The 8,442-nt window shown below is 37.9% G+C and overlaps 2 long non-coding RNA genes across 4 annotated transcripts in view; one reads left to right on the top strand and one right to left on the bottom strand.

The window, feature by feature from the left end:
* Nucleotides 1-1,127, top strand: part of LOC109368220 — a 3,106-nt gene extending 1,979 nt beyond the window's left edge. The window contains exon 3 of the long non-coding RNA XR_002116022.2: nucleotides 193-1,127. This is a non-coding gene — a long non-coding RNA (uncharacterized LOC109368220). The remainder of the gene's footprint in view (nucleotides 1-192) is intronic.
* A 740-nt stretch (nucleotides 1,128-1,867) lies between these two features.
* Nucleotides 1,868-8,442, bottom strand: part of LOC109368219 — a 13,175-nt gene continuing 6,600 nt past the window's right edge. Inside the window, exons 3-6 of one of the 3 annotated variants that reach the window (XR_002116021.1) lie at nucleotides 6,181-6,303; nucleotides 5,393-5,438; nucleotides 4,922-5,025; nucleotides 1,868-4,107 (exon numbers count right to left, since the gene is read on the bottom strand). This is a non-coding gene — a long non-coding RNA (uncharacterized LOC109368219). The remainder of the gene's footprint in view (nucleotides 4,108-4,921; nucleotides 5,026-5,392; nucleotides 5,439-6,180; nucleotides 6,304-8,442) is intronic. The other 2 variants (XR_002116020.1, XR_002116019.1) reach the window with 2 other exon arrangements.

Raw genomic sequence — 8,442 nt, 5'->3', positions numbered from 1 at the left:
AAAAAAAAAAAGGCAAAACCACGAAAGACTGAAGTCCTCCTTCTTGAGAAGCTTCTTATCTCTGTTTAATGTAGGTATTTTTATGGAGGAAGAGAAGGGAAACATTTTGCAGAGTCACATGTGATTATAATGGAACTGTCTCTGGACTTCTGCTGCTTCTTTTGTTCCCTTGTGCTTCTGTTTCCTTCTCAGGTTTGGGAAGGAAATGCACTGCAGCTTCAACACAACGACCTAATCCTTCACAGCATGCATGAAAAGTCTGAGAACTTGTTAATGGTGACGACCTGGCAATATCCTTTCTCTCCTTATAGAGCTGGCAACACATAACTCACTCTTACGACTTCACTCATGCTTTTTCCCAGTGACTTATATGTGTGATGACAATGTTCAATAGGAACTTAATCTGGCAAAAGCCATCTAGGATCTTGAAATGTATCTCAAATCTTCATTTTTTTTTATCAAAGAAAAAGGTTTCTAAAATTGTTTTCCTGAGCCTGTTTTCTCTAAACTGCTTAGTCAACAGTAATGCCCTCAATCCATCCAGTTCATATAGGACTCTAATACTATTACTGAAGTGAAAGTTCCCAACCTTTGAAATCAGTGTTTCTTGTCCTTTTGATCATACCAATCTCTCCTTTTCCCTTTCTTTCTCTCCCTCTCTTCCTTCTATACATCAGATATCTACTTGCCTAATCTGGATAGTTGTCTATCTGTGTAACACAGGTAAATACGTAGCAAAGAAAATGAAATCACAAGAGTGTCTATTTTTACCAGCTTTTAAACATCACAAATCAGTTCATGTTATGGTTTGTGGGATTGTTTAACCCTTAATGAGTCTCTCAAGGAAAATTGAACACAAAATAATGTTCCGCTTATTTTACACAGTCAAAAGGAAATTAAAAAGCAATCCTTTAAAGCATGGGAAAATTTCTGTTGTCATTAGAGGATGTTGAGTCACCTATCAGGTTTCATCACGATACTGGCAAACAGTTATAAGAGGGCTGAAGGTTTCTCAAGAGTACAAGGTAAAGTGGGTGTATAATGTGAGTAGAAAATATTAGTCCTGTATGTTAACAACTCAGTAATCAAGAATATTGTATGATTTCCTGGTAAGTAGCTGGATGTGCACAATTTTCTTCTTTTTAAAAATTTATTTGATTTTTTTTTTAAAAGGATCACACCTTTACTGTGAGTCTCTTGAAAGCTATGTTTGACTGCTGTTTAAGTTAAAGAAGAAAAGCTTTAAACCTAGAATTTAGAAATACTTACAGTATCATGAGAACCTTTGGTTTCCTAGAAACTGGTACAACTTCTAATATTTGTCAGAAAAAATTAATCCAGTGTAAGTCTTAATCTTCACTGATCTGAGTGTGAGAGGCAAGTTGGGCCAAACATGCCTATTTGCTTATTTTAAGCCCCAGTTGTAGTACAGTCATATCAGATTTGATATATCCATCGATCTGTGCTGAGATCAGTCATTGAGAAACATTGTGAAAAGCAGTGGTTAGTGCATGCGTGCTCTGGATGTTTCCTTTGAGGCTTTGGATTGTGAGTTCAGTTTTACATAAGTCATGTAGTCTTAAGGGAGGCTTTGATCACCGATGGAAGAAAACAGCTTTTATTAACAACATTCAGAAGAGTAATCAAAGAGTGACTTAACAGTGTCTAATGTTTGTATGCATGCTTTGGCCCCTGTGTGCAAATGTTCCATGTCCCTCCCCCAGAATCAGACTACAGTATGTTCTGATGGAAAGATGGAAGTTGACAAAGTATAAGTAAGCACCTTTCAATAGATATAAGAACCAGAGGAAAATAGGTTTTGTTACTTGATCTGACTTCTTTTTTTTTTTTTTTTCCCAGAAGTCATTAGTTATGGAAATAATCAAAAGCAAGAGCTGCAGCATTACAGAGAAAGATTCCTTATTTAGTGTGAATGAAAATAGTCATATAAGGATTGCCTCATGAATGTGTAATTCTGGATAGCCAGGGAAAAATCATGCAGTTTCATAGATTTTACAAACTGTTTTTTTTTTCCAAAATAATAGTAGCAATCATAATAAATAATTCTTCTTAAAATAAAGAGCTTTACTATAGAGAATTGGATGCTGGTTGAAAAATATTAATTACCAGCTGCAGTCAAGTGGCATGTTATTGGCTCAGTGAGTTAGAAAGGAAGAAATAAAAGACCTCGTCTCAGTCCTTGTTCTGTTAGTGGATCACAGAAAAATCTCAGCACCAATAACATTAATGTTTTTTCATACTGGATTCAAATTGGTCCTCTGAATATTCTTCCCAGGTATAATGCATAATGGTAGTAGCTAACGCTTGATGGGTATCTTACTTTATTTTCTTTGAGGAAAAAAAAAAATCACAAAAAATGAAAAGAATTTAAAAAAACAAACAATAACAACACCCAAACCTTAATGTTAAATCAGGAAATGAAGAAATCGATGAAATTCTTATAATTATCTAGATCAACATATTCTTAAGTATTCTAAGCATTATCAAATAAGTCCGAATATCATTGTATGGTGGACTGAAAACTGGCTGAGGTGGATTGAGATCTGGCTGGCTGACAGAGCACAGAAGGTTGAGATCAACAACACAGAATCTATTTGCAGGTCTAGAGGCACTCACCAATGGTCAGTGCTGAGTCTGGTCTTGTTTAGCATCTTCATCTGTGACCTGGATGAAGGGACAGCGCATCCTCAGCAAGTTTGTTGATGATACGAAACTGGGAGGAGTGACTGACACAAGAGAAGGCTGTGCTGCCATTCAGGGAGACATAAACAGGCTGGAAAGTTGGGCAGAGAGGAACCTTACAAGGTTCAAAAAAGGCAAGTGAAGAGTCTGAAACTTGGAGAAAAATAACTGCGTACAGGTTAGGGGCTGAGCTGTTGAAAAGGAGCACTGTGGAGAAGGACGTGGGTGTCTTAGTGGACAACATGTTACAATGAGATGTGCCTGGGTGGCCAAGAAGGCCCATGGTATTCTGGGGTGCATTAAGAAGAGAGTGGCCATCAGGTCAAGGGAGGTTATCCTCCCCATCTGCTCTGCCCTGATGAGGCCACATCTCAATTATTATGTTCAGTTCTGGGTTACACAGTTCAATAAAGATGGGAATGGGGAACTTCTAGAGTCCAGAGGATTGATTTGAGCCTGGAGCATCTCCCTTATGAGGAAGGGTGGAGAGCCCTGGGGTTATTCAGCCTGGACAAGAGAAGACTGAGGGGAACCTTTATCATCAATGCCTACAAATAACTATGAGGCTGGAGCCATGAAAATGGGGTCAGATTCTTTTGAGTGGTGGTCCACAAAAGAACAATGGGTACAAACTAAAATGCAAATAACCAACCATGAACATGAGAAAAAACTCTTTTTACTTTGAGAGTAACAGATTACTAGAGTAAGTTGCCTAGAAAGTCTGTGGAGTCTCCTCTGCAGATATTCAAGACCCACCTCAATGTTTTCCTGTGCAAACTACTCTAGGGAACAAGCATTGGGAGGAGGCTGGCCTGGAGGATCTCCAGAGGCCTCTTTCAAACCCAACTATTCTGTGGGTTGAGGTAGATGTTCCAGCCAGAAGTCTAGATTTCCTTTCCCTATCTGTATACAAGCCACAACACTAATAAAGTTTTCATAACAAAACTGTTTAACTACTTTTTTTAGTGAGTACATTTAGCTATATTTCATACAGGATGTAATGAAATAAATATAGTCTGGTTGTTGTGTAAGATGGTCAACTTCTCTTTGTGTTTCTTATATGATGTGTCAACAGAACGGGGCATAATATGAGTTTTGCCAGCTTCCTTTTTGACATTTCCTCTAAAAAGCACTGCTTTTCCTGCAGTCTTCTAAAGAAAAATGACTTGTATTTCTAAAGGTTTGTGTTTGTTGCTGTTGTGCAGTGGGTAAGAAGACAATTACATACGATACTTTCCTTCACAGTAATCTTTCTGAGCTCTTACAAGTATTTTCTTTAGACCCTGCTGCTAACTCAAGAGAAGCCAGGCAGCCATCTAATTGTTGATTCAGTATCCTTCAGCTGCCTTGTGCAATACTGCTGTTAGCTGCACACATAGTGCAACAATGGGATACAGTAGAGCTCTGAAAAACAAATGAAACAGAAAACTGGTATTAATTTTCCACAACTCTGAACATGATATTCTTGTCTTATAATCTTTTTTTTCTTTCCTAGCTTTTGTTCATAAGTAACTTCAAAAATCATAAAGCTAATGGATAGGAAAGACTTTATTTGGAGATGTATTATGTGGTTAAGCTATGTACTCTCTTGCACAGATGGTTTTGATCACAGTGGAGAGCTTCTGTCACACTGTAGCAGCTTAGGCATTCTCAGCGCTATCCTAGCTGTGATCACACAGCCCCTGATTGGAAGACTGAGCTCCCTGGCGTGACCCCGAAGTGAGTAACAGGATCCAACCTACAGCAGTCCATTGCAGTAATTCTGACCCAAGTGCAGCATATCTCCCTTCCTCCTGTTATTGGGATCTTTGTCTCATGACTTGTTCTCCAGTGAAGCAGAGGAGAACAAGCTACTGTAGGAGCATCAGTCTTGTAAACAAAAATGATATCAGGAATTCCCTTCTGAAATGAATCTGCCATTATTGCCTTTTGCAGTTTTTTCATTCCAAAATGACAAGATGACAGTGTTGATCAAACTGGTTACATTTAAAACCCAAAAGTGAGATCTAGTTCAGCTCCTAGTGTGCTCACAACACCATGAAAAAAAAGTGGAGAGGATGAATCTTCAAGAGGGAAGTTTAATTTCTAAAGAGATACTCCTGCTAGTGCAGGTGCAGGCAGCATCTCAGTTTCTTGTTGTGAACATATCTACATATTCAGCAGTATCTGCTGGAAACAAGTGACTAAGCAACTTCACATGACAGTATCTTTTACTCACAACTTTCCTCTGGATCTTGACCCCCATGTGTTCTCTGTCTAAGCATGAGTGTCCCCTTCTTGACTTGCTTCTCATGGCTCAAGGTGAAGGCTACAGTTTCCTTCCTGTATGACAGCAGCAACCAGTTACCACACCTCCTTGTTGATAGATTGAGGTATTTTGAGACCTGAAGTTGCATTCCCTCCAGCTGCCATTGATGTATACAATTTTTACTGGGCAAGAATAAAGGGACTTAAGGGAAGAAAGAATAAAACTGAATTGTCAAAGGAAATCCTGCTATTGATTTCCACTATTTCCTTCTATTGTTGAATGTAGCTGATGCTGAAGTAAATTTCTACTGAAATGGGAATCCCACATTAACTATTGTCATCCACATTTGGTCATAGCCAGAATTTAATTCATTTTTCCTTCCTATTTTAAGATCCAGAGGACACAGTGATATTTTAGACTTTTTTTTCTGAGTAAGCATACTTAACGTTTCCCACTGATCCTTGTCCTCACAGTCAGGCCAAATACACTGAAATAAAAATATTGAGCCTTTAAATTTATGGCAGTTATTATGGAGTAACACAGAAATATGCATGCCAAAGCAATTAACTTGTAAAAGTGACATCATTTTGACTTTTTTTGTTCCTTGTTCTTTTAGATTAATTTGTACGTAACGTAGTTGAAATCTGCCATGCCACTGTTAATTTTGTCCCTAATGAGTTGTCTAAGACTTTTTCAAGAAACCCTTTCAACCTTGAACAGTGATTGAATTTATTCTGAAATTATTATCCCCTTAAAGCATAAATACTGAGAATGTGGCATTGCTTGCTTTTAAACCTACTTCTTAACATTGCTAGAAAGAGTTTTTTAAACTTTCTTTTATGTCTGCCAAGGGACTCCACAGTTCTCTTCCATTCATCAGACGTGATATTGTCCTCATAGGCTTGAGTGTATTTTTTCTACATGAGCACAAGTAGCCTTACTGGGTGAACATGAATCCAGAATGCTCACTATGATCTACAGGTTTGCTTGCAAAAAGCACGAAAACTATCTCAGACAAAAATCACCTGAAGAAAGAGTTCAACTAACAGGGCTAGTGGTTAATACTTATTAATAACGGAGGATGAAAAAGGTGGAAGACAGCAGCTCAAGCATTTAAGTGATACAACAGGCAGTGTCTTCAATAACTATGCTACTTTATGAGAGTTTTTGGATTCTTTCCCCATCTGAACATGACCCATAGAGATTTCTTTCAGAAGACAGTCACTTACCTGTGGAAAATCTGCTGGTCCTCTGCTTGTACTGCAGCAGACAACATGGGGACATGGAGGTGGTCCAATTGTGACAGAACATGTTACGAGTGGCTCTGGGCTCCATCTGTGCTGATCTTAACCCTGTGGATGAAATTACTCAGGATGCTGGTATTGCTGTAAAAGCCAGCTTCAGAAGTTTCCAGTTTTCTTTTCTGCCCTGGCAGCTTGTATCCCCAATGTTAACGTTTGCCATACCCTCAAGTTTCAATTCTGTGACCAATTTAGCCAATCTGAGCACAGACATAATCAAATTTAATATTTTGCTTTGGAATCCCCCACCCCCTCTCTTGTGCTAGCTCTGAAACTCTATGGAGAGCCCTAATAGATTTCTCTTAAGTTCTCTGAACAAGCTCTGAGTCACTGGGAATCATCAGTGCCAGTATGAGAGGAATGGAGAACACAAGAGAAAGGGCAGGAGGATCATGGCAAAGCTGGTTTAGATTGGTTTAGTCTGTTGAGAAACTTCATTTCCATTGTACTAGAACAACAGCACGTGTGGCTGCTAAGTAAGAAGCATTACTTGGAAAAAAAAGTAATAATAATAATTTTAAAAAAAGAAAAAAATTAAGAAGGCCTTCTGGTAAAGAGTTGCATTACTATGTCTGAAGAGATAGCAAACTGCAGCAGAGTACCTACAACTGTGGGGTAAACAAGGTTCTTAGTCCATTCTGTAAATTTCTTCCAGAACTGAACAGCGAATAGAAAACACAAAGTCAGGAAAAAAAAAAAAGTTAAAAAGACTTCTTTATAAAATGATAGTGCCAGAATCAGTTTTGAGTTGGAGAAGCTTAAGAGTAACCAATTTAAACAGCTCATTATATTTTAATTAAACATACATGTGGATATTCTTCACCCCAATTCAGTCAACAAAAGCCTTTTGTGCTTTTCAGGAAAGATAGTTAACTCCAAGTATCTTTGCAAGAAATATTGAGATATAAATAATCCCAACTGAGTATTTGGAACAAATTAAAACCAGTCTGCTAGCGTGACATCATGTCTACTTAACTTGAGATAGAATAATGAACTCTTTAATGCCATTCTAATTGAAGCAGCTTCCCCAAGTATTTTTCTTTTCCATTTTAATGTCTTCAGATATGTTTTTACTTCTCACTGAAATGAAATAGCATTTATTTTTAGATAAACCATCTGCCTTGAAACATTTTCATATAAAATATTTATAATTTTGACAGAATTTTAGGCACATGGTGGTTATTTATTTATGTGAAGGAAGGCAGAGCTTTCCCCCTCATTAAGCATACAGATAACCTGAGTCACTGAAAAAATGTTTCCCATCATCTTTCTATCTGGATGTGCCTATATGAGGATAATGTGCTAAAAACTGTTAGCAGTTAAATGAATTGTGTGATTGCCAGGACATTGAGTACAGTAGGGTTGTCCTTGGTCACATGCTGCATCTTGCCCTCTTGCTGCTTGTTGAAGAAGGATATTGCAAGGTAGCAAGCATCTAGCTGGGTGCCTCTTTATGGACTTCTAGTTGTTCAGGGTCTGTGCATCTCTTCTAGTCTGAGTTGCTCTGCTCCATTAACCCCCAGATAACATGATAGGGAGTTTAATTCCGTAATGCTCCATTAAATTTCCAGGAGTTAGAAATACTGCAGTCTGTTACCTTTAACTACACATTTGTGGTCAGTTTTCATGTCATTCTTTTAGTATAGTAAAGCCTTGTGTAGACCTTAAAGTACAGTTGCCCATCCTTCATAGGACATCATCATCATAAATACTGCTAGTGGAGCTGACAGCATCACAGTACAATGATGTAGCTATGGTCAACAAATCATTTCATGCCTTGCACCTTTTTCATTAGAAGAAAAAAAAAATAAATTATGTTCAGACTGGATCACTCAAGACATTAGTAGCTTCTTCAAAAGAATGAATGCTGTCTAAAGTAAACAGAATAATGATGCAACTGGTTTGCACACTCTGAAGATGTTTTCAAAACTCTGGAGGAAAAAAAAAAAAAAAAGAGTTCCATCACAGGCACAGCGTATGTCCCAAATCACTTCCCTCCTCTGTTCAGATGACTTCAAAAGAAACCAAAGAAAAACAAAAAAATAAAAAAATAAAATCAGCCTTGTGGCACAGTGATCTGGAGTTGATGCATTCTGTTGAGTATTTATGGCTATATCTGAGAAGAAAAAAAGGAGTATTTCTGTTCTCTGTAACTAAATGAAACAACAGCTGCCGTTACAGAGAGGCTCA

The sequence above is a fragment of the Meleagris gallopavo genome, chromosome 6 (genome assembly GCF_000146605.3).
Source record: "Meleagris gallopavo isolate NT-WF06-2002-E0010 breed Aviagen turkey brand Nicholas breeding stock chromosome 6, Turkey_5.1, whole genome shotgun sequence".
Classification (NCBI taxonomy): Eukaryota; Metazoa; Chordata; class Aves; order Galliformes; family Phasianidae; genus Meleagris; species Meleagris gallopavo.
The sequence above is the reverse complement of the archived record's forward strand: the minus strand, read 5'-3'. Positions and strand labels throughout refer to the sequence as shown.